Below are 23,188 nucleotides of genomic sequence, written 5' to 3' on the forward strand. Positions count from 1 at the left end.
ACATCTTTGCCCTTTATACAGTTATTTAACAAAGCATAATTCATGAGCAAAAGGTGAAGAAAGAAGCTTTTGTAATGCGTTTCTGATATCGACAATGACTATTTTCTTTGTTTACAATGTTGATCTGTCATTCCAAAAATAGAATATCAATTTATATATGAATTATATGCTTGTAAATCGATTATGACAAGTGTAGGTCATAAATTTGATATTGTAGAATGATCAAAAAACTGTAAGCATTTCTACTGTACTTTAGAAAATAATTTCATTTATTATAAAATTGCAGGATAAAGCTATAATTATGAAATTTCCTCCTTTATGCAAGAAATCTTGCCCTCCATATGTGAAAGTGAATTCACATTCAATTTAATAAAATAAACCACATATTAAGACCAATGTAGTGAGTAGATAGTAACAATGTTTACTAAGCAGCATTCAAACATCTTGCCATCTTTCGTGGAAAATTCAAATATATGCAATCTGATGAACAGAGTCCTAACTCACCACTGAGCACTTGAAGCCAAAATTAATTTCTTTCTATGTCCTGTTAGAACATACGCCAATTTAGATGCATGCAAATTATATTCCAACATCCTGAAGCCAGTGATGGATGAGTGTCAGGAGAGCTGAGATTTTTCACGGCACTGCTCATGGTTTCAAAGTCCAGTTTAACCAGGAGTTCAGCAGTTATGACAGAACCCAGTGGCAGTTCAAGGAAAGAAAAGGCAGTTAACAGTACAGATCCAAGCCATAAGGACTCAATCTTGCTTCCGGGTGTTTAAACAACACTGAATACTACTTTTCCCAAACCTGTTTCTGTACACATTCGTCAATTTTGATAGCAAATAATATTCTCCAGAAAAATTTATCTGCTACTCTCTATGGATAAAATGGATATCTGACATTTCAAAATAAGAACTGCTTCTGATAAATATAATTGCTGTTATGTTACTCCAAAGGAATGTGCCTAACAAAGCTGAAATACGTGAAATAATCTGTACCACAAGCTTCTCCTTTGTGTTCACTACTCCTACCAAATAATCCAATATTCCTTGCTCATATTAATCTCTGGCTTCTACATGCTCACTTTTCAGAACAAAATTTAATTACCTAATTCAATGTGCAGAGACAACTTGTAATGTTCATTTTGTAGCGAATAATCACACTTGTATTTCACCTCTCTCTTAAAAAGTTTTCACTGCATTATCTTTAAGCATGTTAAACAGCATAAGAATTTATGAACTGAGAATCATTTCCAAATGAACTCGTTATGTTGAGTTTCTCAGATCATCTAAGATCCAACCATGAACCATTAATAGCTCTTGATAACGGCACTCTTTCTATGAGCCTAGTTAGCATGATATTCGATGTGAAGGATTTTCATCTTCATGCCCAATGCTGTTGCTTCTTGCCAGTGTTTTCCCAGAATTTCTTACGCAATGGGTTCTTTATTTATAAAACTTGAAAACAAATAAGTCCAGAATATCTATGAACAGTATGTGCCAGTAGAAGGATGATGTATTTTCACTGAGATGATTAACATATTAATTTCAGAAAGAATAAACCCTTAAATTTTTTAAAACATGTTCAAGTGTTATATGTATAACTATGTATTTTAAACACATTTGTCTGAGTCTCATTCTGCACTATTCTGTACTAGCCCTTCCATAATTTTATCTAATATTATGAAAACCTTAATGTTATGAGAATCCTCTGAAGTAAATTGACATTGCAAACACAGATTGGGGAATCAACCTAGAAGTACCAATTGCAACAGAACTCAATCTAAAAACTCATCAGATAATAAGGATGATCTTACGAGGATGCTTATTTTGAAAATAAGAAGACTGATCTATTTCATGCTGAGTTATTTAAAAACCATCACACCTCTAGGTCAATAGAAACATGATATACTAAGTGTGAATTTCAAAGATCTTATATAAGTTTAAATTACCATTACTGAGTAAAAGTTCATTTTCCCTCAAATATAATGAAGAATTTAGAAATCCTAAGCACATCCTTGGGAATGATGATGTCATTAGGCATGCATCCTATTGCTCGGAGGTACATAAATTTTCACTCTATTAAGCATGATCAAAATCAGGACATGAGTTTAATTTTAAAAACTATAAAAGCTTCATTGTCATTAATTCTACACAAAACTCTCCCCTTTGCATCAAACTCAGTTATCGCATTTTATTGCCACATTCTGCAGCAGTTCTGTAAATTCTCTTTCATGAGTGTCTTTAGTTGCATTAACCTAGCAGTCTTGATGTCCTGAAACTATTCAAAGCTTATAACTTGTATGGACATCCAAAAGTCACTTTGTCCTAGATCCAGTGAGTAAGAGGGGTGAGAGCACACATTATTTTATTAGCTTGTTTTTCCATTGGATTAAATGTGTCAGCAGCATTCAGCATATTTTTCTATCAATCTTTTTAATGTCTAAACTTGGAGATGTGGTATCCATTTTTGCAGAATCCAGGGATTAATATCTGTAGTATTTTTTGTTCTAAACCTATTTTTATTTTCACAGCTCATTAATATTACCTTCAGAATTTTTCATTTAACTTTTTCCCCTTACCTCTCTATCTTAACTATGTTCTCCACAACTTTAAAAGTTTTTCTTATATCAATAAACTATTTTCTCATAACAAGTGTTCAAGCATAAATATCTATTAAATTACGTCAAGTAGTTTATTTCTAAATTGTGTCAAGTATTACCATCTCCGAGTCTCACTAATATTATCATTCACTGAAGATTTTTTCTTCCGAAAGTCTGCTGCAAATATAATAGTATTTTGCAAGCACAGTTAGTACAAGCTCTCCTTAACTGAGAATGGCTTTAACTTTTTGTGTGGTTGGGCGAGTGCTGCAAATATTTTGCAAACACCATGCTGTACACTGTTGTAGGCTGTGTGTACCACCTGCTTCCTGTCCCTCCATCTGGACACCTCTTGAGAGTGTACTTGTCTCTCCAAATGGCCCACCGCTAAGTAGCTTGCTTTGGTCAGTGAAAGGAAGTTAAACATTATTCTTACTCCTCCATCTGTAAATTGACTTAAATAGGCTTTGTGTAGTTAAAAATGCAAATGTTCATAAATCACATGGAGTTGTAGGGAACCTCATCTAAATTTCCTGTAAGTGTTGTTTTCCCAATCTGTATCTGAAATTGTAATCTTATCATGGGCTGCAAGGTCTTTTGTGTCTGATGCAGACATCTCGAATGTTCTGCAGCAATTCCTCCATTTACAAGTCTATTGCTTTTTATATCTTAATCATTGAATGAGCATTTGTTGAATGAGGGAATAAATAAATAGAAAATAGACATATTACTTATGGACTCTTTGTCAGGAATGATATTCAGAGACTAAGCTCAAATTTATAATATGCGTGTAACAGCAAAACTTTTTAAAAGCATGCTCTGATGTGGCTATTATACTCAAGCCTTTCACTTATAAACCTGTCAGAATCAAATATAGATAAGTACTGAATAATAAAGTTCCATTTCATCTATAAAAGCATGCTTTGACTAGTTCCTTTTAATGCAGAAGTAATTAAATGAGCTATTGAATTATGAAGCTAAATGTACATCAGTAGTCTAATTTGAAACAGCATATACTGTGTTCAGTTATAAGTTATTCTTTCTATGCACATGCCATAATTACAGGGGATGTATTCTCTGATCTCCCATGAACGGCTGAAACCATGGATAGCCCTAAACCACAGTTGAATGGTTTTTCCATCGTAACTATGCACTTATCATAAACTGTTCCTATAACTTGCTGTCTGAGTTGTGCCAGTAAAACTAATAAAATTTTTGTAATTTCATAGATAGAATTTTCATTATCAGTGGTGATCTTTACAACTTCAGGAGAGGATTTTCTTCCTTATTAAATAAAATACTCTAACCACTTAATGAAAAAGAAGTAAACTCAGGTTTTTCTTTTGCACCTTTGAACAGCTGACCTCACTTCCCATCAACTTGGGCTCATTACTAAAAAGAGCGAGGGTTCCTCGATCAGGGCATTCCACACCTTACGTTTACAATGCAAAACTCAGGCACTATGCTTTTCTGTAATTTTCGGTAATATTTACACAATAGAATTCACCATGGTCACTGAACCATGTAAAGTAAAAACATGGATACTGTGGCCACTAACTGCAGTATTTCTCAGAACATTCCTTCCTGCTGAAAAATGAAAAACAGACTGAGAGTAGAGGGTGTCTGTGTTGTCACAAATCTTCTGCCTCAGAATATACTTTATTATTAGATTAAAATGTTAAACATATGTGTCTCCTAACATGAATTTAAACATTATAGACTACAAACATGTACTAATAGAATTATTTAAAATACATACTTTAGAAAAAAAGAGTGGGAGAGATTGGAGCTGCCAATGTTTTTATGGGACCATCTTGCCAGGTATAAGTATCTTTACAAGTGGTTGTGCATTCCTCATTTTTCCTAAAATATTTGGAGTAGAGTGGGCATGAGATACTCTTTGTAATAATTTATATATAATCTAATAAACATTAAATTAATGTAATAAATATTTTAAAATGATAGTCCAAATGATATGCAGTAACTGAGACTGTCAATGAAAAGAGTAACATGGGTAGATTCTTTTTAATAGTATCCACTAGTGTCATTGCAAAACAAACTGCAGATCCAATATGACAGCCTTTTGCTGTACCCATTACATATTTAATAAAATGGTGTCTACTGAACTTCATTCCATGCAAATTAATGTGCTCAGTGCTACAAAACAGATAATAACCTGAAATTCAGGAGCCATATAAAGTAGTCATATACCGTGATCCTCCTTGTCTAAGCCTCCTGAAAGGATGGGATTACAAGCAATGTTTTTTTTAAAATAAGGACTTTAACTGTCATGGGATTAAAGTTAACATTTGATAGAAAAGAAATTACCATTGCTATTGTTTTTTTCTCTGCAACTGTTGGCTCCTTTTTCCCATAATTTTTTTCTCCTTTTGTCTTTCTTTGAATATAATTGATTTAAATGGCATATTTTAACTATGTTTAACTTCTTTATCTTTTCTATGTACATATCAAAATTTATTGATTGATTTATTCATGGATGTATTGATAAATTTGTTATTTCTGCCCCTTGATTATTGTGAATAATGTCCCAATGAGCATGGAGATGCACATGTCACCTGGATCTAGATTTCAGTTACTTTAGATAAAGGCTTACAATTGGAATGGTCGGATCACTGGGTAGCTGTATTTTCAGTTGTCTTGAGTAACCTCTATAACATTCTTGAAGTACAAGAGTTTCAGTTTTCCACAGTGCTGAAAACACTTGCTATTGCATACGCAACTCAGGCTCACCTCAAACTCACATCATGACATTAGTACGAGTTACTTTCATCTCTAAAATTGCAAAAAGTGATCAAAGTAGTGGTCATGACCTTTCAGACATTTCTTAGTCTGGCAAACTGCTGCTTGGGTAACTTTGGTCATTGAGATCACCACACATGCATTTTCAATTTCTTCGCTAAGGGCTGGCAGTGTAGTGGATTTTCTGTGTTACACAGTACCCTCTGAGGTCCCTCATATGAGGGAAAGATGATCTGTTGAAGAGAACATTGTACTATTTTTTTTCTGAAGTGTACATGAATTATTCTGACAGATTCTGAACTTTCTTTTTAGTAACATTTATACTTTCATATTTTCTCTTGCTGTCTGGCATGTTTTCGTTGCAAATCAAGGATTACTTTCATAATTTTCGTAAGGTTGGGGTGATAGTGATGAGCCCTTCGTGAATTTACATCTGAGACTGTTTTTTCTTTTTCAGTTTTGTTGCATATAGTAGATTCCTGATTTTATAAATATGTCTTCTGTGTTCAAGTCCTTGCCTTCTTTATGCATTGTTATATCTGAACATGGAGAGCATGTTTATGGGGTTTCTTTTTGCTTTAAGACTGGAAGATAATTCATATATTTACATTTCTAGGGTCAGTTTTTGGAGATTTCCTAGCTCCTTTAATTGAAAACCACTTCCCATTTCTGTGTGCTCCTGCTTACTTGGTATTGATATTGGCTTATGTGAAAACTGCCCACTTTTCTGTCTACATAAATGAGCATCCTCTGTAAAGAGATCTTTATCATCTGGCCCGACCAGTGATTCTGGAGACTATTTATATTATGTCTGTGGAAGTGTCATATTTTAACTCTGCACAATTCTTTAATTAGTGGATTGACAGATTTCTTTTAGTATAGTCTTCAATTCCTTACTCCCTTAATATCTACCTCCCATGCCATGGATCCCCCAACATAGGAGCACATTTCCTAGTGTGGTTTTGTTCCCATTGTCTCTTTAACATCTAGATGATTATGGCTATCATCACCACCATCAATGAGCTAGAAAGAAGTAAGGTCACTTGATTTACAGTAAGAAAAGTAACCAAATTATTTTCAAGACGTTACTAATTAGGGAAATGTAAAAGAAGTGAAAACTAGTAAGTATTTCATTTTCTGAGAGAGTTTAGAAAGTGAAGATTTTCACTTTTACTATCTGGAAACTCGTTGAGATTTCATTTGCAATTTGGTAAAAATATTTCCAGTTATTGCATTATCCTGTTTATACAACTGTATGGTTTTCAGCAATTAGGGAGTAAAGTAGGTAATATGTTGCATAACAGAATCACTTAAAAGGACAGAAATAAGGAATGGTCTCCTGGTTGTAATAAAATCCCTGTGGAATATTCCAATTAACTCTTATTGTCTACTAAAGTATAACTTAGTAAAATTTTGATGAGGAAAAATAAAATTAACAAAATGCAAAACCAAACTACAAGATGCTCTCCAGAGTACCTTTAGATAACTTTTAGATATTTTTACATGAGGATTCTTCCACATTGTTATTATAATTGCAGCATTGAAGTCCTATAAAAAACTCCTCTAATGACACATATTTATTGGAAATATTTAAGAAGCTTTCATATCTACTTTTCCACAAAATTAGTAATGTAACCTCAAGATCTAATATTTTGATTGTGAATATACTTATGTTATTATAGTTCAATTATTTTCTCATATTATAAAAGTTTTAACTATTTACATTAAACATCAATACACCAAAACAGTAAAATTCGGCATTGATGGAGAAGAAAAAATCTTTTCCTCTTTAGTTATAAGTTCTATTCTCTATTAAAATTGAAACAAATGCATAGTTCTGGATATGAGTACAATAATTTAAAGCTGTATCAACAAATGGTGATAAATAAAATGATAAATCTAAATTGATAATTTTACAATAAACCATCTTATTCTCATAGTGTTTTTATCACAAAGTTTTATATGACACATTTCACAAATAATTTTTTTCATTGTTTTATCTGACACATTTCACAATAATAATGCATAATTATTTATTCAAAGGTGTATTCATGAACATAGAAACATATGCTTTCATTTCAGTACAAACTAATCTGTTTTTGTTTGAATGTTTGATTTAACATTGGCAAGTTTGAGCCTAAGAGAGACACAGGTCCACCAGGGGCTGACTGTTCAGTGTGTGAATTAGGATTTTTATGCACAAACATGAGTCTGGTTCATTTGAGCATCTATGTCTAGAATCTAAATTAAACAATAAGGGCTCCTAAAGTCTGCAGGAATGAAACAATGTAGCTTTTATTTTGCCTCATGGAAAGGAAAAAAATAGAAATCACTCAAAAAATATCTCACAAGCAAGTAGAATCACTAGAAGTAAATCTTGATAAAATGCATTTTTGCAGGTGACGGTTCACACTCATATGTAACACCTTTCTGTAAGCCAGGGAGTGTGAGGGTAGCAGCAAATCAAAGGATCCCCTCCGATCAGTAGTGGAGTAACCTCAAGAATTCTCCCAGAATCACACAAAGAGTGAATTTAATGACAATAACCTGTCTCTGGAGAACTGCACTGAGATTGCATAAACCAGCTGATCAGAATAACTACAGTTCTGGGCTTATACATCTGTGAAGGTGAAATGTGGGAGCATTTCTTTCTAAATCCAAATAATCATAAAAGTGTTTTTGTAAAACTAAGTCAGGAAATCTGCAAATCTCTACACATCTGAACCTGACAGGCAGATTTGGTAAAGTGCTGAAAACACAGAGATACCACAGTTCAAAGTTAAGCGTGTCCATGAAAGAGCACAGCACAGGAAGGCTTTGACATATAGGGATTTAGCTCAGTGGCATAAGCGCCTGCCTTTCAAACAGGCAGTTGTGAGTTCGATCCTCAGTATCGATAAAAAAATAAATAAATAAATATATTAAGAGTGCCATTAACTAGACTCACATTTAGAGATATACAGCTTATGCCTATTTAGAGATATATTTTCTTATTGAGAAGATTTTTCTCAAAAAGCTAAAGTTATGATAAATGATTTGCAAGACTATGGAAAAAGATGTGAATTCTTACACTTGGCCTAGGGTTATGTAAAAGAAGCTTCTGTTTTTAGAAAAAGCTGAGTATTTCTTTCAATATTATAAAGTTTTTATTTGCTGACTAATAAATTCTACTTTGGCTACCAAAGTGTTATCAATTTGCACTGGAAACAAAAATCAAATGTAATCCAAACATTTTTTCATAGCATTGGAGAAATGTTTTTATAACAGTTAGTCACATACCAAGGAAAAGATATATGTAAAAATTAGCAATGCATACTTTTATTTCCAAGTGTGGTTTTGTTTGATCAAAATATATATTTAGTGTTTTTTTTTTTTTAAGTCGGTACTGGGGATCAAACACAATCGCATTCTTGCAAGGCAGGCATAAACCCCCAGCCCTCAAAATATATATTTATCTATAAGTGTTGAGCTACAAAGGACTAGTTGAAAGAATTGTATCATTTTCATAAAATACAATACAAGAAAATTCCTTAGATGATTTCTGACATATATTATTAAAAGTTTCAGAGCCACATGAATAGTGTTCTACTCAATTTTTAAGGTAGTTTAAAACAAACATTCAATTTTGTTTATTTTTATATGAACCTTTTGGAAATATATATGATACATTTGTATTTCTCCTTTTGGGAGAGAGTAGCAACCATGTAGAATGCATTTGATAGAAAGGAGCCATTTTCCAGTATATAAGTTTACTTTTAAGTTTTCATCATAATGGCGGTGACATATTATTATATTATTTGATAAGTGTTAACACAATTTGGAGCAGAAGACTTTGGTCACCTCCTTTGCCTTCTGTTTCCCCATTCATGTGTATAAATAATTTGAAGCAAACGACAGGAACCGGAACATCTGGTGCATGAGGGAGGGAGCCGCTGCCAGCTGTGCTTTAACATCTACACGCAAAGTGTCTTCCAGTAGTAATGGTTTAATAATCACTCTCTTTTTTAGCCACAACAGATAATACTCCATGTTGATTTAGTGCCATTATAACAACAAGAAAAGATCTTATCATCTCTTGCATAGATTAAAAAGTTGCCATATTTGGGAAATCAGATATTGAATAAAGAAAACTTATATCTTTCAGCTAATAACTCATTTAAGATAGTTTCAAGGCAATTTCTAGACAAAGGGAAGGATTTTGGGGATAATGGTAAGAAATGGTCTTACTATTTTTTTTACTAAGAAGAATTGCCCTTGTTGAGTTCATGCCAAGGGAAGCACACTGCGTTAATTCTGTGAAATTTCCATTTTTTTTTCCATAAGCATGCTAAATGAAGTCATGACATTCCTCAGAGGAAAAAACATAAAAATTAACTCAAGTCAATGTGTACACATAGGACCTGTAGTTCTTAAGTTGACTTCTATACATGTCCAACAAAGCTTCAACTATAACCTCATTCGGAATGGAAATTGCTAGCCCACACTTCAGCCCTCAAAAATATCTGGAGACAGCCAGGTGCAAGTGTATTGCCAAGTTTTCTACAAGTGGTTATGACATGTACTAATATCATGAAGTACTACCATAGCATTTCATATATTTGAGATGTCTGAGTATCCTATTTATCATGTTTAAAATAATCATAAGCTATTATATGTCAAGACTGAGCACATTTATACATTTGCATTATCATTTCTATTATTGCATTTTCATATTTCCAAAGCTAGGTTTTTCAGAATCATACTGACCTTGAAGTTGTGGTAATGGATACAAAGCTATTAAGAGGCAACTTTTACTGCTGAATCGTATCTCCTCAAAATGCACACATCAAGTATCTGCTATCTGCTATCTCAGAATGTGAGTGACTTTAGGATATACTCATTAAATTTAATATTATGTCAAAAATAAAACCATCATCCTGGGCTCTTTTTCAGTCTGACTGATGTCCTTTTAAGAATAAGAAATTTATTTTTCAAAGTGAACAGGCAGCCAAAGGGCACCACCCTCAAGTCAAAGAGAGAACCACTGTCAGAAGCCAACTTTTCTAAGAATTCGATCTTGAAAAATTTAAATGCTTTGACTGTGATGATATAATTTTTCTCTTTAAGTAATTCATTCATTCTGTGGCATGATACTTCGATAGTGCAGTGCTAACAAAGTAATGAAACCACCAACTCAATACTTTATTCTGAAATTCATAAAATAATACTTTACAGTTGAGAAAGTTGAATTAGGTATGTAAGTAATCAGAAGTGGAAAGCAAAAGTAAAAATAAGTTCATTTGAAATGTAAATTTTGTGTTGAGGTCCAACTACCATCAATAACCATTGAAATCTATACAGCTAGTAAGTTCCCATCTCTGAATCTTAACTTCTGTAATACAAAGTCACAATCTGTAGCACACATAAAATAGGTTATCATTATCAAAATAATGTCATTTATAGTATATATACATATACATATACATATACATATACATTATATTTGGAAGACTGAAGTCCTCAGAAAGATTCATATATATTTTCCTGGTAAAGCTTTAATGGCAAGAATGAATCAGGTTACTGGGAAAGTAGAATTCACACTAACACAGACACAAAATTTTAAATAGCTTTGAATTCCCAATTATTATTTACTTCATAACAAAAATCATGGCATAAATTAAATGTCTGAGCCAGTTAACTAAAATATCAAGCATGGTGTCTTGCCTTATATAGCAAGGTGGCAGAAAGAGTCTAGTCTTTTTTGTTTTCTGCCTCTGAATTTGATGCATCGGCACACTTCTGGGTGGATCATGTGGGTTATAGGTACTGTCCTGAGTGTCAGAATCTGGTCCATCATCCCTTTGTATAGCATCATTTCCCTATTGCTTTTTAGCCACCAGAACCTGAGCATCTTGCTCTTCCATGCCCTTCTGTCATGATGCTTCTGCACTGCATCCAGCCAACTACGGACTGAATCTGTGAAAGACTGACTTTAAATTGTGAATGCTGTTTTTGTTGTTGTTGTTTTGTTTTGTTTTGTTTTTTTGTTTCCGCTGTTGGAAAGACGAGTACTACAGAAATTTAGTTACCAAGGTAGACATAAACAGCTTTGCTCCAAAACCCTAAGAATATCCACTGATTTATCTAAGGAGAGGCTGTCAGTCTCCTGGAGAAAGCACCCTATTATCCCACTGAAAGACAAGTACTGTTGGACCTTCTAAGTCATATGGAACACATGACAGACCGATCTGAGTAGTGGTGTGGACATCAGGCATAGTCTTCTCTTACTGTGGGTCTCACTCAAAATAGCAGCTTTCTTAGTTAGCAAATGGGCCAGAGTATTACAGCCAAGTAAGGAATGTGTCGCCTCCAAATTCTAAACCTGCCTAATAGACATAGGGCTGTTTGTTGATGTCAGAGGGGTGGATGCAGCAACTTCCCATCACCTTTGAAGAGCTATCTCCATATGTCTCACACCAGACTCCTAAAAACTGTATTGAGGTAGAGAGTCCTACAATTACAGTTGGATTTTTTTCCATTGTCCATCATGCAAATGCTCCTTATAAGCCCAGAGTATTTGCCAGCCCTTGTTCAATTATCCAATCAGCATAATGTTACCCGTTTGATGGACTAGTGTGACACTCTGTAGAAGAGAATGACAATAAAGAATCCCCACCTTCTTCCAGACCTTGGCACTATTTTCTGATACTCCTCACTCAGAACCTTTGCTCAGTTCTGTCTCTGCACTCAGTATTTACAAGAGGAGTCTCCTTCATCTGAATTGTCCCACAATTGATGCTTTTTGTCTTTATCTTTTGTTCATTTTACATATATGAGTCCTCAAAACGTATTCCAAAGCTCATGACTACAAAGTACCTTCCACTGATTTCTTCATAATTTGAATTTTAGAGTACTGTAAAACAATTTGCACATATTTTTCAGACAATTTTATTGTAGTTCATGTCAGTTACTTGTTAAAAAATGATTACATTTTTATTAGTCTGATTTCTCTCTCTAATTATAAAGCATAGCTATGATCTGGTTTGTTACCAAGTCTCAGTACTTGAGTGTTCAGTATGAAAGGATTCCAGAGCCTCAGGAAATTAGATATATTTTTTGACATTCAAAAAAGTTATTGTGATGCTTGGTGTGGTGCTGCTCACCTGAAATTCTGGCACTTGGTAGGCTAAGGCAGGGGACTGTGGTGAGTTTGAAGCCAGCTTAGGCTACTAGTGAGTTCAAGGCCAATTCTAAAAATAAACTGAAATGAAATGAAATAAAATAAAATGCAAACAAAAAACCCAGTGTGATTTCAGATGATTTTCATTGAGCATAATCCTTCTGAATTTAATCTATTTTTTAAAACCTAGCCTATGTGAACAATTTAAAAAAAATAGATTCCAAGTATTTCCTAATAAGCATAATAAAATTGATAGACTAGATTCCTAAAGTACTATTTCACCTCTTCCCTCCTATTATTCTTTCTCCAAACCTCTGAAGTTATGGTGAAATAGCATACCGACTGATCTCGGGACTAAACCTATATTCTATCTCTTAGTCAAATTTGAGTACAAATAAATAATATGGTATTTCACTAGTTCAAAAAGAGAAGCAATATACAAACCTACTCAATCATAACAACAATATTTCTAGAGAAAGCCTTTCAGTGTTTTCTTTACTTTTTAAGCAACAGAGGATCCCATGTTTCCTGCATTTGTTCTTTACAAGCAGTAGCTAATTAACTCACATTGGACAAAATACTAGCATAAAATCACTATTACGGTTTATTTTCTCTCTTGGCATCAGTGTGGATGGTACAAGAGGTGAAGCACTCATTGTATGGATACCCGGATGGAGACAGCCAGCGTGAGATGAGAAGGTCAAAGTCTCTGAGTTTGTGCACAGGTGCAGGGAAGTGGCTGAGGTGGGACACTTGGAAAGAGATAATTAAGGAGATAAAATCAGAGAGGTGGGGGAGCTACACATATTACAAGGATCTCAGTACAAACTTTGCTTTTGACACTGTGTGGGACGTGCTTGAAGCAAAGAAGAGGGGCAAAGCAGATTTGCTTCTAACATAGTCAGTCACTGACATTTGTTCAGATTCCTCTCTGAAAGTACAAAGGAAAAGATGTGTGAACCAATTGACTAGATAGATATAAGGGGACCATGGACTTCAGAGAGTGAAAGGGGACAGATACGATCTGCTTTGATAGTCAAACCTTATATCATGAGCCTGTTGATAAAATACATAGGGAAGATGTACAATAGGAGCAGTTTTTGAGGTGAACAATTGGAGACGTTTGTTTCCTGTTTACTAAACCAGAGAAAATTGCTTGGGGTACTGTATTACTTTGGTGGTGATATTAAACTGTATAAGGTCCAGTTGCTATGTGTTAGAAGTACAGTATCTATTTCATTAGTCATTAAAAATGAATTGGCTAAAAACCAACAACCCATATAGAACTCTGGGCTCAAGATATGAATGTCAGGTAATAGAAGGAAAGTTATACTTGGATTTTGAAGATGTAGAATAGATATACTTATGGAACAGGAAGAAATCGGTGAACTAAATAGAAATACTTGCCTAAGCTCCACCAAAGGACATGGCTCATGGAGAAAAGTCACTATTTAAAATTCAAATATTAATTTTACAGTATTAATATATGATAATGCATCATAATTATGTTTTTAAAGTGAAACAAGTCATTGGAATATTCCAATCCTTTGATTAATAAGGTCTTTAAGTTGAAATGTTAAAACTACACTGTTTTTGAAACAGGGTCTCTTATGTAATCCAGATTGTCCAGGAATTTATAACCCTCCTGCCTCAATGTACTATGTTTTAGGTGTTCCACGACTCCAGTCATAAAATAGATATTTAAGTGGGTACTAAGAAAAGTGGTCTGTCAGATATTCTAAATGTCTATTGTACTATATTTTGTGATCTAAACACACTCTTCCCATATAAATAGAAAAATCTATATTAACTTTTCCTGTCCATTGAGACTTATGCTGTAAGCCACTGGTTATTAACACAAGATCCAAAGTCACCAAAAAAACAATCCAGTATATCACCTCACTACCAGTGGAAGATTAATGGTGTTTTATAAAGGTTATTTTCAAAGACAGGGAGTCAGGCTTAATGGTAGGTGACTCAGAGTACATAGCTGTCTCTTCTCTGAACGTAATTGAGTACTGCAGGTACTTTGTTCTAAGAGGAACAAAACCTCGGGGTACAATATGACTCAGCAAGAATCTGAGCCAGGACTCTTCACAGAGGTGACTTTAAGCAAGAGACTTAAGTAAATCCTATTGATGCTTCCTAAATGCAGGGAACAGTAAATTAAAATGTGTCCAGTCCCCACCGCTGTGAATTAAAATGCACCTAGAATTTTTTGTGTTCTAGGATGCTGAGGTCAGAATCAGGAGATGCCTGCCATCAAAATGATAATGTATTACTCATAGCTGCCAAGAGGAGGAGGTGGCACACACAGGACCACAGGAGAGAGTGCGGAGGTGAGGGGAATGAAGACCTTGAGATTGCAAATTTGTCCTTGAGGTGCAGCGAGTCTTTTACTTCTGTGGGAATATGTTGGCCTTGAAAACACTGCTCTTGTTTTCGTCACCAATGACTTAGATGTCAAAAAATCAGATACAGAGAGAAGGAAACATGATTAACTGAGAAGTCGGTCTCCCTTTCCAACCCCCTGATTCCACCCAAAAGGGGAGGAATGCTAAATGATGACAATCTCCTTCACTCTGAGTAACACATGTGACACCTGCAGTGAAGGCATTCAGAGGAACAAGCAGACTCCCCTGTCACTGCTACAGAAATCTAGACTGAGGCTGTGTTCTTTCCCCACAGGACACCATGTGTGGGCTTGAAACTGAATCACTGCACGGCCACCTTCTCATGACCAGGCACAGCTCCCAAAGATGACAGTGGGCCATCTAGGACAGAGTTGTCCCTTTGCCACATATCAATGCAGTTTGGTCAATCCGTCTAAGAGATGATGGTTAGATCTCAAGATGAAGAAGATAAATACAATCTTTCTGGGCCAGTGCACCAAAGAAAAAGGAGTGCCCTCAAGGATCCCAGGGGCTGGTGACCAGCAAGACTGCATGCCAGGTGAAATGCCAAGTTAGGGCACATACTCTATTGTTCCATACAGTTTACAAAATGTAAGTTTAAAGGAATTATGGGGAAGCCTGTCCAGAAAGTGTTAAATCCTCATCGCAGAACCCTTCTGTACACAAGACCTTGTGTGACTGAGCTGGTCACATACTCATGGAAACAGCCCTGAATGAATCAGACAATTTTTAGGTCACTTCTTTGCATTCTTTAAGTCAAACTTTATGAATAGCTGTCTTGTGGCCACTAAGTGTGTCTGGCTATAACCACTGAAAAACTTTGCCTAAGACACTCAGTATATAGCACATTTTCTATCCCATACTTTTGTAACTTATTCATATGACTCTGTAGAAGGCAATTAGGCCAATACCTCACAAGGACAAACTTAGGCATGGAAGGAGCTGCAGCCAATGACCACTGAGGAAATGTTTGCAGAAAAAAAAAAAAAAATATATATATATATATATATATATATATATATATATATTCCTGCCTTTCAAATCCTGTATGCACAAAACTGTCACTGTTTCTTTGTGACCACCTACACAATTTCCACTTAGACTGGCTTCCTTTTCTGCCTGCATCAATCATGTTCCTTGAGCCATTTCACAAAACAAATGATCTGCATAGAAACCTGTGAATAAAGCCACACTCTCAATGGGAACTCCAAGTGGCATCTATACATATGAATCATGAAGAAGGATGAGTTAAACAATATATGTAAAATGCCAATTGTGAGACCAGGATAATTGCAACAACTTAATTTTTTTTTGTCATTGATTTTTTTTCCAATTAAAAAAGCCACTTGAGCTACAGCCTACAGTCAGATGTACAAAATATATAAATTTTGTTACTTAAAATATATGAGTCAAACTTCATTTCAATATTGAATTTTGTTCAATTCAGTGAAGCCCATTGTGAGAACACGCTAGTCAATTCAGTATTTTATTCTTCAATGTGACGGATGGGGGTGGTGGAGGAGGAACGAGGTGGCAGGTGTACAGGCCCTCATCTCTCTCTGGGAAGGGGCAGCCTGTTTGATCTCACTTGAGAGCTCTGGACCTGTCTCTTGGAAGGCCACCTGCCTTTTCCATCTTGCTGTGATCCGAATGACCTGTTTGCCTTTTCCACAGAATGGGAATTTAGTTCACCTCTGCCAATGCTCATCGGTTGCAGGAACTGAAGCCTGGGACATTTGACTCCCGCACTTTTTGCTGAATACAGGCATAGCTCATCTCCTGCCAATATGACATCTTGGTATTTAATGAACACAACTTGTTTTCACAAGCAGCAATGAGGAAATAGATTAAGATCTCTCTGTCTCAGAGTGATCAAATGTATGCCATCATTCACTGCTGTTTACTACACCATATTCAGGTTAATAAGGTTATGGATTATATCTCAGAGAGCTTATTAATTTACAGTTTTACATTTTCCCTTTGGTGCATCTCTCTTCTGTGGGTGACATCCTTGTCGCATCTTGGCTATGGAGGAAAATATCCTTTAAAACCTAATTATTTATAGTATAGACTTGTGGAGTAGAGGTCTTCACTCTGGAGTCTGAAAATAGAAATCAAGACTCTTACAATGCATAAAGCGTTTTCTGGCTACAAAACTAACTATGCCTTGAGGCATTTCTATAATAAAACTCTGAGAGCAATCAGCTGGGAACAGGGTATGTGATGAAGAACACATAATCAGTATAATCAAATTATTATCCTGTCAAGAAGGAAATGTGTCCTTACAAAACCCAACATCTAGGAAACGCAGCAAACTTTTTTTTTTTTTTGACTATTTAACTCAGTCTCAGTGCAAAAGAAAGGCAATTCAGAGGTATAAGAAGAGGAAAGGTCAGAGAAAGGATTCTGTAAAAGGAGCACACTCACCAATGTACAGTGAGATTAAGAAGAAACACAGGCGAATGTGTGAGGTGTAAAAACAAGATGCAGAATGAGAAGATGTGTGAGGAGCCAATGTTGTATGAAGGAATCAGAACGAAAGGGCAGGACAGGGGCAGTGAGGGATGCACTACTGACTGGAGTATCTGCGTATCCTCTCAGAGAAAGCAGTTCCGAAATGTATTTTGACATTCAAACATTCATTAAAATTTACAGTTGAGGGGCTGGGGTAGAAAACATCCTGAGTTTGAGTCCTTTTGCCAACAAAAGATAAACAGATAAAATAATCAAATAAATAAATAAAATGTCAATCTGTAGACAGTTTTTTAAAAAAAACACAGTTGATAGCATGGAATTTTTAAATTTTATACCTTGCCACTTCTTTAACCATTTTCTAAACAATACTTATGAGCAATTAAATAATCTTACTTTTAAAATCTAACCTTGCCAGGAAAGGACCTGACCGCCAGATTTATTTTGAGTTCGATGCAATTTGATATGTAGCTATAAGATAAGTAGAAATTCGGAGAACACTGCAGTAACAGATTGTATCCTAGAAATGCTTTTCAAATACAAGGTTCTCTGAACATTGCACTTAAACACTGTACTGCAGTCTGTCTCTCTGTCTATATCTATGTCTCTCTCTTCCTTTTTCTCTCTCTCTCTCTTTGTCTCTTTTACTAGATATTGAAATTGATCTCAGGGCCTCATGTGTGCTAAGCAGGTACATTGTTACTTAGTTACACCCCCAAAATTGTAGTATTTAACTAAATTTTTATTTTGCTGTTTGCTCTTCATGTACAACAAATTGAATATTTTGTAAGTAGGTGGTTGCATATATGAGAAATAATGATGCATTATGAACAAATAAAAATACAGGTTAAGGCACCAAGTATTTAGCTCAGAGTCATAAGCCCCTGCCTGGCAAGTGCGAGGTCATGAGTTTGATCCCCAGTACAAAAAAAAAAAAAAATACATCATAGAATATTACATAGATTAAAGTGTAGAGCTGAAAAAATAGGCATAGGACCAGTTCTTCATTCATTACTATAATATTTAAGTATTGTATTAATTACTTAAATCTAAATATATGTGGCATTAGTAATTTTGTTCCATCTGGTATTAGACTGTATTATATCACATTTGTGTGTTTCTTTTATTTTTTTCTACGTCCAAATAATGTAATATGTTTCCAAGAAACTGTGGAGAAACTGCCTTTATATTACAATGATTAAGAAATATATAATATATAATTATGACTTGAAACAATTTGACTTGAGATAATCAAAGGGAGATTAACCTTCCTTTACCTATAGACAGAGACAAGGGCCATCAATAATGTAAAATAAAGCGTACTGGCCTAAACTTTGAGTACCAAAAGTAATAGTAATTTGTAACCCAGAAATAGAAAGCTGATGCATGCCTACCCCTCAAGTGCAAAAGCTAAATGATAGTCTCTTAAGACACGAATCCAATTTTTTTACACTTAATCTTCCCTCTACTATTGACCTGTAGAACTGTAAATATATTAGAGTGTATCTGAGAGGACTGGATAAGTGTGAATTAAGAGACAAAGATGCCTAAAGGGGTATGAAAAGTGAGGAGAATTTCTGGGTCTGGGTAATGGTACTTAAGGTAAGTATTGTTAGTTATGCCACTACAAAGAATTACTTACTCTAGTTACAGGTCATTGAGGATTTCAATTATCAACTCCAGTACCATAGTACCCTTTGGGAACAATGAAGAAAATAACCCACATAGAGTTACAGAAAACTCTGGAATTCTGCTTGTTGAAGAAGAAGAAGAAGAAGAGGAGGAGGAGGAGGAGGAGGAGGAGGAGGAAGTGGAAGAGGAGGAAGACAAAGAGCAAAAAGAACTAACTAAAAATGACAACATGAAGAAAAGGCATCCTGTCATCCCAAAGTACATCCCAGTTGTGGTTCACATACTTCACTAAAAGTCTACACTAAGACTTTAAAAGCACTAAGTCATTATCAACAAAGGGAAGAATGAAAGTCCAATCATTGAGAGATAGATTTCTTTTTGAAGTGTCAAAAAGCGATGTAAGTTACATAGGCATGAATGTAAGAAGTTACAGCTTTAATCATCTCTACCAATAAAAATCAGATGTTCTCATTAATATAGTTTTATCGGGGCAACTCCACAGCATCCATCGTTGTGGCACACAGTCTGATGAGGCCCCTTAGAAGGAAATGTCCAGAATGTTTTGTATGTGCAGCCCTTCTAATCAGAACGATGAATGGAGCTGCATACTTGGTGCTTATGCAGCAATGTAACTATGCATATACTTACCAGTTTTTCATGAAAGAGGACAGTTTGCATTATATACATTAAAATGATTCAATGCAATTAAAATCAAGTGACAGGAGAGAGTTTAGGACCCAAGACTTGGGAGAAAAGGCACAGGCAATGCAAATCTTAATATTTGCATTTCCTGATAGTTTGCCAAAAATTGAAGGCCAACATTTGAAGCTTCTGTGCAATCAAGTTCAAAAGTATGTGTTATAAGCCATGTGTGTCAATACATGGGTACTCTGGAAGATTTAGGCAGGAAGAGTCCAAACTGGGAAGTTATGAGTTAATGAAAACCCAACTCAAAATAAAATAATTGAAAAAAAGATGGGGTGCAACCCATAGTGCAAGTCCAGGGCCCCAGTCCTAATACTGGGCTGGGCGGAGGGGGAAGTGCATTATCATATTTGTGTTTCAAGATATAAAAATATAAAAATGTACACTTTGCCTGAGACACAAAGTGGAGCATTTTTCTTCTGGGTTTGCCTAAAAATTGGAAAATAATAGGAAGCCACAGAATTTGTAGACTGGCATATGGTCTACAGAATTTTATCACGTGAAAATATACCATTTTCCCAATAGAATATGATAAAATATAAATTTCTTTTACAATTGAAACATTTGAAGATTTTATCTGCAAAAAAACATGATTTTAAATTCTTCTACTTACTTATTCATTGTTTGATTGTTTATATTAGTACATGTCTGTATTGTACAATATTTATGCTTATTGTGGGGGTTTGTATTTGCACAAACACACAGTAATTCTTGTCTTTTGTTCTCTTCCTCTCAGGTTTCCTGCTCTCTTCAACCCTTTTACTTCCTATTTTCAAAAGTTCTAGGTCTTTTTTTCCTAACTTCTTTTAACAAGCTGAAAACGTGGCCTGTGTCCACTGTGGCGACCACCTTGAAGTGAGAAGTGCCTGCCTCCCTCTAGGAGGGCCAGTTCTAGACACAGCACTCTACACGGCCTACATTCCATTCTAGTTCAGCCAAATTATTAATTTAAATCTTCTATCTGTTTCCCAGAGTCTCTATACCTTGGCATATTTAAGTGTCTTTAATAATAGCTTCTACAAAATATTTATAAAAATACAACAAATAATCTTGTGTTTTTATTCTAGCCACCCCAGGCTAGAAATATTTTGCTCTTAACATCTACTCCAAGAAATTAAGAATAATACCAAATTTTGAATTCAATTTCTCCATATTTACCTTTACAGTTAACAGACTTGCTTTACTCATATTATTGTCCATCTTAATTACTATTTTCATTACTGATATAACACACTCAAAACAAAAAGTTAAAGGAAAAAGAGTTACTCCGCTTGCAGTTTGTAGAACTTTCCATCCATAATCAGCTGGCTCCAAGGCAAGATGATGTAACATAGGAGAAAGAGTGCATGGAAGACATTTGCAAAGCAACAAAGGGCAATTATAGATTTTTCTTTCCATTATGTCTTATTCCAGTGCCTTTCGTTCTAGTCTTACACTATAAATTAATACGTGCACTTTAGATCTATCTCTGAAAAAAAAAAAACCCACCTATCAATGTATGATGCTTTGGGGGTCCTCTAGACACAAGTCATAATATTGTCTCATATTTTACTTTGTATATTTTCCTGACTAAACATATATTTATAGATTTTTCTATGTAATGTTTGTTTCATCCACTTTTAAAAGTACTTATTTTCTTTTTGAAACAGTCTCACCATACAGTTCGTTAAAGGCAAAAGATTTATACGATCTGAAGAGAAACCACAGTATTTGCCGTGCAGTTTGAACTGGCCTTGAGCTCACTTTGTAGCCCAGGCTGGTCTTGACCTTACAATGATCCTCCTGCCTCAGCCTTCTGAGTGCTAGGATTATAGGTTTGCACCACCCTGCCCTGCTAAACATAGATTTATATGCACAAAGGAAATAAAAACTTTTTTGTTGAACTGAATTTCACTACCTGAGTTTCTTTTATGTACTTGTTTACTAAATGTCTGCTATGACATTTATAAGAACAGTGATTTTGATAATATGTTTAGTATATAATGCAGGTTAAGGGGACAAAGGTGTCTGAAGCTCAGTTCTTACACATTTTATGTCTACTGTTTATAGTAGGAGAGTGGGGGATAAATCTTTTGCATATGGGAAGTGGACCAAGAGATGGAAGGTGGGGAGAGTAGATGATAGAAGAGTAAAACAGAATCAAAATGTGTTACCTACACATACCAGCTTCCCATGACAAATGTAACCATTATGTGCCACCAGTGTAACTAATAAAAGTAAAATTTTAAAAGTTTACTGTTTAGAAAAGTGCTCAGGATGCTTCATGTATAGCTGGAAAAGAATCTCCTCACATCTGATTACTGCTCCTAAAGGCGCCAAGCAGACCAGTAATTCTCAGTTTTTAGCCTGCAGTAGAATAACCCATAAGACTTCTTGAAAACAGATGGTTGGTGAAGCCTGAGGCTTCGCATGAGTTCACAGGTGAGGGCAACTCTGTCACTTGGAGCCATTCCCATGCGAAGATAATCCTCTTAGTGGTGGGTATTTGTGTTATGTACTCTTGAATCCTTATTCAATCTCACTGAATCACATAAAGAAGATACAGTTCCCGTAATAAGGGGATAAGAGTTTGACATTTTGATATAATAAAACCAATGACCAAGGTTTGATAGACCCCAATTATCTAATAGGAGAGTCAGCAACAAAAAGAGGAGTATATAATCCCATCTTTCAAATTTGTCTTAACTGATGCAATCAGAAATTTTTAAATTTGAAAATGTGATATTTTTTTCCATGAAGAATGTTCTTTCCATGAAGAACTTAATTTTCTCTAAGTGCTAGTAATCCAAATGAAATCAAATACAATTTCATCACCCAAAATTGTTAAATCTAGGACAAAGAATATGTTTTTTTTCTTTAATTTCCATTGATACATTATACATAATCATAACTTGGCTTCTTGTATATTTAAAACTTTGCAGTCAAACAATTTTCATTGAGAAAATGAAAAATTTATAAGCATATTTTTCTCTAAATTTCTTGTGGTATTCCTTAGTGTAATAATTCTTTTTCAGTGTCAGATTTTACCTTTGTCTTTCTTTATAGCACCTTCCATTATGCACAAACTTTTATTTATTAAAACTTCAGGCAGGCAAGTAAAATTAACAACAATTCAGTGTTTTAATTCAGAATTTTCTTTACCCTGAGTAGTTAACGCAGCATCTTTCTCACTTACCAATATCATTTCCCTTCTTACTGTGCATCAGCTGTGGTACATTTCCTGCTCTCTCTTGCTGGTAAGCACTAAGTTCCTGGCAAATGGATGTGGTTGAACATGTTGGAAAGCTACATTCAGCCTTGGTCCATAAAAAGCTCTCACAGGATCCTGCACCCTAGATTCCCATCTGCTGGTAGAGTGCAGAATACTTCCAGTCCTTGAGCTGTGTAAGCATGCATGATCAAAAGAGGCTCATCTCTGAATGACAAACTAAAGCCAAATTG

The 23,188-nt window shown here is 35.0% G+C and overlaps 1 protein-coding gene across 5 annotated transcripts in view; it reads right to left on the reverse strand.

Annotated features, from left to right (window-relative positions):
• Cdh18 (cadherin 18) overlaps positions 1-23,188 on the reverse strand; it is a 582,140-nt gene that overhangs the window by 266,061 nt on the left and 292,891 nt on the right. Inside the window, exon 1 of one of the 5 annotated variants that reach the window (XM_063258008.1) lies at positions 505-679. The exons of the other annotated variants lie outside the window; for them this stretch is intronic. The gene's annotated coding sequence lies outside the window, so the exon portion shown is untranslated. Of the gene's footprint in view, positions 1-504; positions 680-23,188 lie in introns of those variants that run through there. 5 annotated transcript variants of the gene reach the window in all.

Source organism: Cavia porcellus, unplaced genomic scaffold, assembly GCF_034190915.1.
Source record: "Cavia porcellus strain 051 isolate PalLab524CR breed Dunkin Hartley unplaced genomic scaffold, mCavPor4.1 scaffold_11, whole genome shotgun sequence".
Lineage (NCBI taxonomy): Eukaryota > Metazoa > Chordata > Mammalia > Rodentia > Caviidae > Cavia > Cavia porcellus.